Below are 12,060 nucleotides of genomic sequence, written 5' to 3'. Positions count from 1 at the left end.
TAACAAATTCACATTAAATGCATAGCTGTTTTGGACCCAAACTGATTTTCTTCTCTGTGAGCAAGAGTTTGGTCACCAAGAATGATAATCCCCATTGTCCTGGTGCAATTGTGAGGGACCAAAAGGTCTTCCAAATTAGACTGGCGTTCTCTGTGCATAAATCCATGATTAATTTGTACTCCATCACAATCAGCACCCTCTTTTCTGTGGGGACACATCTCAGATGTGTTGGTCCCAGCCCCTGCCAAGCCTGCACTCTCACAGTCAGTGATCCCAGAGTGTGCTCTGCCCAGGGCCTGGTGATGCTGCTTCTGCCTCTGGGCCATCATGTTGCACAGGCATGCCTTGTGTGGTTTTAACACCATGAGTTCAGCAGAGTTCTGGCCTCTCTGGTTCCTCACAAGCCCCCTCTGCTGCAGCCACAGGCTGGCCTGTCCTGCAGCAAGCTGGCTGAGAGAGCGTGGGCAGCAGCATGCATCCTTGCCATGCTGCAGGAGCAAAATGTGTGCTCCTGGCAGGGTGCAATTTACTGAGGTGTGCTATTATCCCAGTGTCCCTGATGGAATCAGCGGGCTGAGGGGTCTCACAGGCTCTGCTTTGTGCTACCTTTCCTCCACAGGCTCTGTGAAGAAAACAATTTCCTTTTGGAGACAGTCAGTGCAATACAAGCACTCTGGAGCATGTTCTGCCCACGCCATTATCCAAGGTGTTTACAGCCCTCTCTATGAGAATATCTCAGGGGTATGCAATCTCCAAGGTATACCATCTTCAAAACACCCCTGTGGGAGTGTGGCAAAGCTGCTGGCTTCTTTCTTTACAGAAGGGAACAGCACTTAAAGGATATTACGACCAAGCAAAAAGCTCTCAGCTTTGGAGCTCCAAACTCATCATAATCTGGTCATCAACCAGAACACGGGCTTCACATTCATCACCTGATCATCTGAGGAGTGTTCAGTGTCTGATGGTGGGAATCACAACTGCCATGTCTGCTAAGCAAGAAGCTAACAATGTATTAACATTAAAACAGTATTTTTCACTGAGGCTTTCAACTTCATGTTGCAATGAGGTGCCTTCACAGCCCCAAAATGAAACAAAAACACCAGAGAAAGAGAAGATACTATTTGAAAAGGATAGCAAAGGACTGCTTTCCTCTTGCATGTGCTTACAGTTCAGTGGTGGCAAATGCCCTCTCCCCAAGGAGGAGAAACTTGAGCTCAATTTCTTTATGTGCCTGAAGAGATGCGAGTGCACATCTCTCATCTCTCAGGAGACTGTCAGGATCTTAGGCAGCTTTGCCAGAAATTTTGGACTGGTAAAATACTTTGGAGAGCAGGAACTGGAATTGAAAACCCCTTTTCTTACACATAAGTTCTTAGACCAGTACCATGCTTTCTTTATCTCTGTCCCAATACCTGGTGGTACAAATTAGACTAAGGATATTCTCTTGTTTAAACATACCAACAAGTCTAGCACTATAGACCACACATGCAGATATACATTGCTTGTATGGGTTTCACTGAGAGCTCAGCTAAAAGTCCTGTAGTTAAATGCAGAAATTGTTTGGATCCATTTTGTCATTAATATACAAAATGAAGGATGAGGCTTCCCCTATGTACATACCTACTCACACACATGTCCTCACAGCTACTCCAGAACTGCCCTGATTCAACTGGAGTTTCAACAATTTTCCTCATGAAAATCAGTTAGATGACTAGCTGTAAACAAAAATTATTGCTTATGGGGAGAGGGCTCTCTGTGTGGGCTTTGTTTTCCCCATAACTCTTACTTGAATCCCAAGCAAAAATTAATAAATAGAGTGTTAGGAAGAATGTAAGTCACTGCAGTTTTGTTTTAAGGTTTTTCATCCTGCAAGAACTAATCAAATCCTGAAATAGTGGTAAGATTCCCTGCTGTGTCTTATCTGTGTAAGAAATTTATATCAATAGCTAGCAAATCTTGACTCTTTAGCTCAGGATTCAAAATTTTGTATGATTAATTGCAGCATCCCTGATAAAATCCATGGTTTAGCAGGCATATCAAGCATAAGAGTATTTCTATAACAACTCCTTTGCTTAAAGCCAGACACACACTTAGGTACCTTTCATAAATGGGGTTTTGGAGAAATTGTTCTTTCAGAAAGTTTTCATGCCTTTTCCTTTCTAAATAAGTAGAACTTTGGGTAAAGTGTGTCTGATATGCCATTCCTCCTATCAAAGTTTCTCAGCTGCAACCTTTACTGAGAATTTTCTGTGAGCAATATGTTGTTTTCACTGAGTTGTTTCAGAAAGTTGCATTCATTTCCCATCACATCCAAGCAAAAGATAATTTTGGTAGGCTTGCCTCAAAAAGAGAAATATGGTGTGCAGGGGTATCATTTCATGCTGTGAAATAAGGATTGAAGTGAAAGGTTAAATAGGAAACTAGTCAAGTGGTAAATTAAAGCCCAGGGAAATCCAGTTATTTCAAGCCTCAAAAAATAATGTTTTGAAATTGTGTTTAACACAGTGCACTGTTGGGTAGGGTGGAGGTGGGGTTTACCTGCAGACAGGCCATGAGAAACTGTCTATTTTTCTGTTTTGAATGCTGCCAACCATAGCAGGCAGGGAAGATGAGGGGGAGAGGGAGGAATGTACCCCAAATACATCAGTAGTTATGCTAAGAACATAGCAACTGGCTGGAATACAGGAGTAGGGGGCACAAATCCAGAAAATTGCTCTCTACATGCCTAGTTCTTGTAATCTCCCTTAGGAGCTTCCTCCTGGCCAGCAGTAGATAATGGATATTAAGATGGATGGCATTTTAGTTTGACCTGATATGACCAGTTCACTGTTCTTTAACTTTGCATTCAATTAAACAAGTGTCTAAGGTTTCAGGTCACTATGAGCCTTCATAATATTTTTGAAAGCAAGTGGTGATTTTAGTGATCTGTGAGTGCTGGTTTAGAGTTCATAGGAACATTTTTACTTTTTCCTAGAATAATTACTTTCCAGTTTTTCCACAAATACAGAGACATGGTGTGACGTCCTGTTGCCTTAGCCATCTATCACAGTTATGGTGACTGGACCCCACTGTGACACTCTCATGGTTCCTAATTTTGTGGCATCAGAAATTACAGAGCTGTACACCTAATTAAAGGTGGAGTTAAAGCTTCATATTAAAAAGATGGTGGTCTGGGTCCTTCATCATTGTTTTTTGTTTGGTTTTGTTGTTTGGTTTTGGTTTTCTTTGGGCTTTTTGTTTGTTTGTTTTTTAATGGCTTTGCAAAATCACCAATGTATGTAATATGGGTTGAATAATGGTGGTGGGGAAATTGAATTCAGCATAAAATATAAGACAAAAAGCTAAATATAGCTTTGTTTGGCAAAAGATGTGGTAAGGAAGGTGGTGAATCTAATGTGCAAGTTGAAGAAAAATCCAGAGGCCAGATCTCTGGGGATTGAAAATTAGTATGGATCCTTTTAAGTCCATGGAAATAGTGATTTTCATGGCTGACAATCTGTCCCTAATACATCATGGCTATTTCTAGTTGTTACCTAGTTTAAAAGACATAGATAACAAATAGTTTTCTCTTTGCTGACTAATTCCTCCCTTTCCAAAGGAAGTCTGAATATGGAGTCAGGTGGGAGAGCCTCAGCAGTGTAAGTGTTCTGATGTAATCAGACTTGTGTGATTTCCTCTGTGGATAAAACTTTTGTGAAGTATTCTTTAGGCAGAACTCTTTCCAGATTCTCAGGTCATATACACATATGCACACACACACACACACAAATACAACTCAGAAGGTGCTATGGGGCCACACAGATCCCAGTAAGCACAGTACTTCAGCATGCTTGAAGACCTAAATACATGTATATTTAGGGTCCTTTTGGATCACTGAAAAATTCCTACATGCAGGACTGTGAATTTTCAGTGCTTAAAACCACAAATAACTGGAATCTGGGTACTTCCTTTTGGGGCAAAGTTTTTTAAAAACCTTCATTAATCCTACCGCTATGAAAACAATGCAGAACATAGTTGTCAGGGAATAAAATGTGTGGTGCCTCTGTCACTAAATTCTTTTAAGTGGTTTTAATTGACTCATAAAACATTCAAAACTGAGCCAAGACAGGAATCCTATTACCCTAAATGTACTGGTTCTATACAGCTTGCTAGTAAAGCACTGAACGTTGTGGGAGCACCTCACAGAGCAGAGAAAGAAAGTATTTTAATGGCAATTCCTCCTGCAAGTTTACTCATGAGTTACAATTGACAATGAATGTGCTATTCCACAAGCTCAGACCTTTGCCTGTTCATGATTAACCCACAGAAAGACTGCAAATATGTTGGTAATAGGGGAGTATATGAAAGTGGTATTTGTTAATTTGATTGCTATGTGTGGCTCTGTGTGTGTTTATTGTGCAAACCCATTTAATCCTGTAGTTTGCTCCTGAACTATTCACCACAGCTGCCACAGAGAATTTGGTAATCTAGAGTCACCACCTCAGCTATGGGACTAGTAACCAAGTTCTCATAATTTATATCTGGATATGGGAAGGTAGCATTTATTACCAAAACCAAGGTCTGAACCTAACCAGAGGGCAGAAAACAGCCACTGTTTCCACTCCATACTGATCTCTATTTTCTGTCAAGGGGTCTTAAATATTCTGTCTTCTGTTAGGTTTCATTCTGCAGGCAAATGATGGTCAGCTTCTTATCAGTATTCATTAAGTTTGCCACTTTAGTTCTGTGGTATTTCCAGAGAAAAATACTCTATAGCAAAAGCAAGGAGAATACAATTGACCACAGCCTGATTATTTGATAAGAATCTGACAGTGAAAGCCATTGCTTTGAAATATTCTGGGCTTTTAGAGTAGCTGATGTGTTCCCACTGGGTGGTTTTAGGACAGCATTAGTGATAGCAACATACTGAGCGAAGAAAACTAAGAGAAAATATTTTGGTCAAGTTTCTTCACGAGAGATCAGTTGCCCAAGGACACTGACCAAAACAACCTACTCCAAAATACCTTGAGAGACTAAACAAGTAAATCATCCCAGAAAATTACCCTGGGGAATGCACACTTCCAATACAGAACATTAAGAATTACCAAAACAATACCTGCAATTTTCTTCTCTCAGGGAATAAGTTCTCTTCTTACACAGGGTAAAGAAATTAAAGACAATTTACTTGCAAACACTAAACTCAGCTGTACATTCTCAATGTTGCAGGATCATGGTAAGCAACAAAACAAATTGGAAGCATTCTACTCTCAGCCCATCCTGCAGGGAAATTGGAAAATAAAATTTTGTGAGTTCAGTTGTTTGGGGGCTTGATGGAAAGCTAAGTATTTATCTGAATTGCCTAAGAAACCTCCAAAACAACTTCTCAGTAGGCTGACTTTTGAGGGACAAGAAGGAAGGAGAGAAAAAATAATCAGCAACCAAAAATTTCATGCAAATATCAGGTGATTACAGCATGGCTTTTTCATGCCGTTCCAGAAACATGAAGAAAAAACAGAACACAAGACAAAGGCAGAGAATAAAAAAAGAAAACAGCCAGGAAAGGAATAAAAGCACTTCTGCACTCTGTGCAAGAGTCCTGAAAATCTAGGCTGTCCAGTGCCACAGTGCTCCCTTTCCCTGGCTGCAGGATGAGCAGCACTCAGCATGCCACACTACCTTGCACTGCCCTGTGCTCCTTTCGACTTCTGGAGGCAGAACTGGAGTCCTCTAACATTAATGGCAGGAAAAAAAAATCAGGTTTAGCCTGTGTTTTTCAAACACCTTCTGAAAAACCTTACTAGAGCCTCACGGTACAGATAGTTACCATTCAACAAAGTGCAAAGTAATGGATAAAGAAGTCTCTTGTGTGCGTGGGTTGAATTGCAGTCTGCAACGGCAGATGGTCCAGCAGGTGCATGACTTGTCTGCAGCAACAGGATGCAAAAGATATTAAAGAATCTGATGAAGTGTCTGATGGTCAGGGACACCTCAAGAAAATAAGTCACATTGATACAGATCCCAGTGTTCTGGCAAAAATGAGTAAGTAATGAGAGAACTATCCTGAGTAAAATGCTGAGAGAGAGAGGGTAAGATGCACTAGTTTGGAGGGAATAATTAACTAGCAAGAGTTGCTGTAATAAAATCAAAATAGTTAAGGTTCAGCAAAACAATCAAACACAAATGCTGTTCCCTGTGAATAACAGGAGAAGGCAGGCCTAGTTTTGAAAAATCACTTTTCTGAACTTACTGTAGTTTCTCAGGTAAGCTAATGGCTTTGGCAGGCTGTAATGTGATGAAGAGAAAGAAACTGTGCTGTGACTTCTCTTGGAGCAGAAGAGTACCCTAGCATCCAGGCTGACCCCACACCCTGCAGCCCAAGTTGCCTGAGGATCTGGATGGAGTGGCTGCAGTGAGCAGGCTGAAAAAAGATAGAAGTATCAACATTCAGCAGCTTTTGGTGTCTGATATGTTTGGGGAATAGTATTTAATCTCCTGTGATTCTAGTGTAGCTCTGTACAAATGCAGAATTTTTTTGAGAGGGGAGGAGCTTTCTCACTCCCTTGTTTATTGTCTTTCATTCATGTGTTTAGGAGGATACTTTCAAATCCTTTAATTATCTGCTTTTTGGACTGGATAAAAAGCTTCTTTTGCCTCACTTCTACTGTGTTTTTTAAGAACCTAAACATTCTTCCAGCAAAATTCCCCCTTGCATGTCCATTTCTTCCAGTTCGTCAGTACACACCTTTGGCCTTAAGACAGCTGTTTTGCTCTTCTTCATTCTGCAGAAACCCTCGGGTTTTTTTCTGTTTCAGGCAGGAAATGCTCATGACTTGGAAACTGCTGATCAACCTCTCAGCTTCAGTCGAAGCTGCACCCATTCACTCAAAATAAAATCCAACCCACCCTTCAGACATTGCATGTAATATTTACAGGTTGTGGTTACATTTAAAGCAGTTTGTCTTTGTTCTTACCAATCAAAAATGTGAAGAATTTACAACAAGTTTAAACAAAAAGGTGGGATATGAGTCAGCTTCTTCAGTCATCTCTGGTTTTACGTGGTCAATTAGTTACTGTTTACTCTAACATCCACAGATGCCTTCTGGTAATCAGTATAATAATGATGTTCAGCCCAAGAAATAGAAGCTCTGTGGAGAAGGACCTGGGGGTGCTGGTGGACAACAAGCTGTCCATGAGCCAGCAGTGTGTCCTGGGGCCAGGAAGGCCAATGGGATCCTGAGGAATAGGAAGAGCATTGCCTGCAGGTTGAGGGAGGTGATCCTGACCCTCTGCTCAGCCCTGGTGAAGCACATCTGGAGTTCTGTGTCCAGTTCTGGGATCTTCAGGACAAGAGAGACACAGAGCTCCTGGAGCAGGTTCAGGGAAAGCAATGAAGATGATGGGGTGAGAGGAGTGCCTCACTTGTGAGGAAAAGATGAGGGACCTGGACCTGTTCAGTCTTGAGAAGAGACCTTATAAACGTCTATGAGTGCCTGAAGGAAAGGTGCCTGTATGGAGCCAGGCTCTTCTCAGTGGTGCCCAGCCACAGGACAAGGGGCAGCAGGCAGAAACGGGTGCACAGAAGTTCCACCTGAACATGAGGAAGAACTTCTTTACTGTGTGGGTAAACATGAATTGGAACAGACTGATAAAGAGGTTATGAAGTCTCTCTTGCTGGAGATATTTAAGATCTCCAGGGAGACTCTGCTTTAGCAGGAAGGTTGGACCAGGAGACTGTGGTCCTTTCCAACCTGGCCCATTCTGTGATTCTGTGGTTCTATGAAAATGAATTGCGAGGTGCAAGGGTTGGGACTTTAAGGTCTATTCCAACCCCTTAACTTTCTATGATTCTGTTTACTCTTAACTGTTCTTGAGATTGTCAGCAGCACCATTCCCTTGATTTAACTGAAATAAGTCTCTGCTATTAGGGCATCCTTATAATGACTCCTATGGAGCAGATGTGGAAACTCAAACGTGATACAACGGGTCAATTTTTTTATTCAGGAAAGCACATGAAAACTATGGCAGAACCATAAAGATGCCAGATGTTCAAAATTTTGTTTTGTCAATCTACAGAGCTGTTTTATCTGATGTCTTTACTCAGGACAGAAGATGTTGTCTTTTTTTTCTTTCAGGCTGTGTTGCTGTAAAATCAGGTGGTCCCACTCTGAGACAGGGTGACACATGCTACTCTGGCCTTTTTACCAGCCTGTGAAGACAGGCTACCCCACCACATGGCCTCACCCACAATACACCACAGGCCAGAACCTTTTTGAAGAACACTGGTAACATCAATTTAATGGTAAAAGGTCATTTCTCTTGTTCACAGAGAGAACAGTGACAGACTATTACTATAGCATTGCACCAGCCACAGAAAAAGTCATTGATAAGAAGAAAAATATGACCAGAGTTGGGCCTTTGTACTTTGCTGGACTAACTATATGTCAGCTTTCAGCAATGTTGCTGTCTCTGGGACAGGTGAAAACTGGTTTTGTTCCCTATTTTTCCCCAATTCATGGACAATGACTCAAGACAGCTCTGATTTGACCCACCAGTACTAAACTCCCAGTAGCACCAGAGGGCTAGATGCTGCCCTAGGGTGGCAGCAGGTGACTCCAAGCATAACAGTGATGCCACTCACAGCTCACAGTGTCCATGGAGGTTGGTCATCACCATAATGAAGGTTATAAATGACTGTTTTCCCTCATTTCCTCATTCCCTCTTTCTGTTCTTCATGTGCTCTCTCTCTCCACAGTACTTCAATGTCTCTCAGCTTTCTTGGGAATGGACATGCTGAGGGAAATTACTGCAAAAGCTGAAGTTTGGGTATTTGGGGTAAATGTGAAGCCTAAAGCAATCAGTAAGAGTTTCAGAAAGAAAGGAATACAAAGGTGCCATAAAACTCCCCATTCAATAGAAAAAATGAGGTATAGTCCTCATTGATCTATCTCTGTGTTGTTGACAATGAGGTGCAAAATTTGGAGTGTGTTAGGCACAATTGAAAGGACATGAGAGCAGAACTGAAATATCCCAAAGGAGTATTCCTGGAAGCCAGGTTAGCTAAGCTTACAAGCCAGGACACTGGGGTGCAGATAAAGGGATTGGAAGATTACAGATGAAAAACTCTTCCTGACATTTGCCAGTGCATGGATTTCATGGTTTTTACTGGCACATGGATTTCAATGCATTTAAGTTTAAACAGAAATCTCTATGTATAGCATGGCTGGTACTCCACCCAAACAGCAAACTCTACGATAAGAAGTTTTGGGAAAGAAAAGGAGAAGAAAACAGAAAACATCTCTCTGATAAGCATGGTTTACAGCCACATTAAAAAAGCCCAAACCATGTGCAGTTCTTGTTCCTGCATCTGCTCTGGATGAAATACAGAGAACCAGACAGATGGGTGAAGGCATGCAGTTGGGTAGATGTGGTGGAGTCCCATGTACACAATATAATTGGAAAAGAGAGACTATTATTGAGGAATTATTGATGTAAGGAACATCAATAAAACAGAAAGTGGCACAAACACAAGTCCTGTTTGAAGTATGAAAAGGAGTACTTGTTCATGCATCATTTAATTAAATGCATTGTGGAACTCCTAATCACTGTGCATTGTAAATGGTAAAGATTTGCATGGAGTTCAAAACCAATCTGATAAGCTTAAGGACAAAAAGTGATTCAGGAGCTGTTGAATCTAAACTCATCATCCATGAGAATCAAGTTCTTGGAATCTGGGAGATCATTCCCAAAAGTCCCTCTCTGTGTCCTCACATGTCCCTATGCTCTTGTCCTGGCTAGTCTTAGGGGCAGGATACTGAGGTACATAGTCTTCTGGTCTCAATGAAGTTTAGGCAAGCCATGTTCTCCATATCATTGTTTTTGCTGTGATTCAGCTTTCCTCTTTTTTCCTTATTTTTCAGTTTGTAAGTCCTACAGGGCAGATGGATTGTGTCAGAGAGATGGATGGTCCCCTTACCCCAGGGCCCCTCAGACTTTATCCAAGCACTGAGTTCTGTTTTGGGGCTCAGAGAGGTGACACAGTGACAAAACAGAGGGGTCCAGGAGGCCTCTGGCTGGGTGGGACTGGAGGAGAGGCTGCTTTCACCTGGAGAAGAGATGGATTTGGGGCACATGACAGTATCCTGGCTGTGGCTGGTGGAAAGGGGAGTGACAATGGGCATAAGCTGAAGCTAGAGAGGTTCAGGCTGGATACAAAGATATGCTTCTTTCCCACATGGATAGCCAGGCAGGGCAAAAGGATTCCCAGGGAGGCTAAGCCTTCTGTAATCCTTGGAGGTTTCCAAGACACAATTTAAAAAGTCCTTATAAAGCCTGGGTAAAGTTCTTAGACTCTGTTTCCATCGAGCCCTCTGGGTCCGAAGATAATGTAAATGCTAATGAAATGCCATAATTTCATTGTGTAATTTCTCTTAGCTTCTGAAATGTATGTATTCAGGCCTTGCCATTTATACTCATGCGAAAACAGATATTAATTTCAACTTCCTCCTTAACAATAATTACCACTAGACCACTCCATCCCTGTCCTGGGAGAACACATTTACTCTGGCAAGAGCAGAGAGCACGTTTTCATCATTGCAGTGTCAGTGGAACCAAGGAGGCTGTGCTGAGCTGCACCATTTCAAAGTCTTTGGAACCAAGGAGGCTGTGCTGAGCTGCACCATTTCAAAGTCTTTCCTTTCCCTTACACATTTCGAATGTCCACTCCCCACCATCCCACTCGCTCGTCTGAGTGTGGGTGGGTGGTCAGGGAAGCACCAGCGGGTGTAGGGACATGGATGGGGTGGGAAGCAGCTTTGCTGGCATGCAGTGCCATGCTTGTGATCCCACTGTGAGGAAGAGATGTGGAGCTGGCTCAGTCCCACTCGAGCCAGCAGAGTCCAGCCAGGCATCTCACAGCAGCACCTGGCAGGGGAGGAGGAGGTCTAAGGAGCCTGGTGCTGCCTCTTCCTCTTGCTGAGGTGACAAGGCTCCCTTTTCCTTTGGAGGATGCTGCTGGATGGGCAGTGGGGTGCAGGCACTGCTCTGCTGTGGGGTGCTAAGCAGCACACTGCAGAGCTGCCTTCAGACTGGCAGTGAGCTGCTGGCACGGCTGCACAGCTTCCTTTTCCGACTTTGACACTGAACATGCTCTTTAAAGAGGAATGGCCTGGGGTTTGCTAGCTTTAAACATCCATCCTACTCGGTGTTGGAATGACCAAGACTAATGGTCACCCACAAGTACAGGATAATGCCAAATTTAGCTGTTACAAGGAAATAGCAAAAAATCCTACCAGCAAGCTCAGTGTTAAACTAGATTTGGTGTTCTCTATGGGCCAAAAAAATGCTTGTGCATACTTTAGACCTTATCAGTGTCACTCTGCTTGCTATCCATATCCAAAACAAAGCGTCCCCAGGCACCTGTTTTGCTCTGTCTCTTTCCCCAAATCACAGTGAGGACACAGACAATACAGTGATGCAGCATTAAATCCATGTTCTCTAGCTGGAGCAGAAAAGAGGCTGGCAGCAACAGCTGTGCTTAGAGGAGGAGCTGGAGCCTGCCCTCTATCAGCATGGTTTTAATGATAAACAGGCTTTGAGTCTTCAAATTAAATTCCTCCCAGAAGGAAGCTCCCAGCTGTAACACATCACTGCCACCCAGAAAATCAGTGTCTTGAGCATGATTTCTTGGGGACCCTCTTTCTCTGTCCAGCTTTATGCTGCTGTTTCTCCTGCTTCCCTTTCCAAACACCCATTTAAAAATGCAGATATTGGCTGGTAGGAGGTGCAAGGTAGTGGGAGACATTTTTTCTTATTCCCAGCAGAGCGTGTAGCCAGGCAGGATGTGTTTCCACAGAGGGACCTGTGAACACATGCACTGGCTGCTCATGGTGCACACTCAGAAGAGAAGAATTTCCGTACACATTTTGGTGTTCCACCTGTGTCCAACCTCTTAACTGCAACATAGAGCGACTGAGTAATCTCATTTATGTTAGTGGGACTACTTACTATAGCACTACTCATCAGGAAAAGAGGTACTCCAGGCAGGCCACAAATATCTGATCATGCTTAAATTTCTGTTTATCT

Source organism: Lonchura striata, chromosome Z (genome assembly GCF_050655825.1).
Source record: "Lonchura striata isolate lonStrDom1 chromosome Z, ASM5065582v1, whole genome shotgun sequence".
In the NCBI taxonomy this organism is placed as follows: Eukaryota; Metazoa; Chordata; class Aves; order Passeriformes; family Estrildidae; genus Lonchura; species Lonchura striata.
This window is presented reverse-complemented; position numbering follows the sequence as displayed.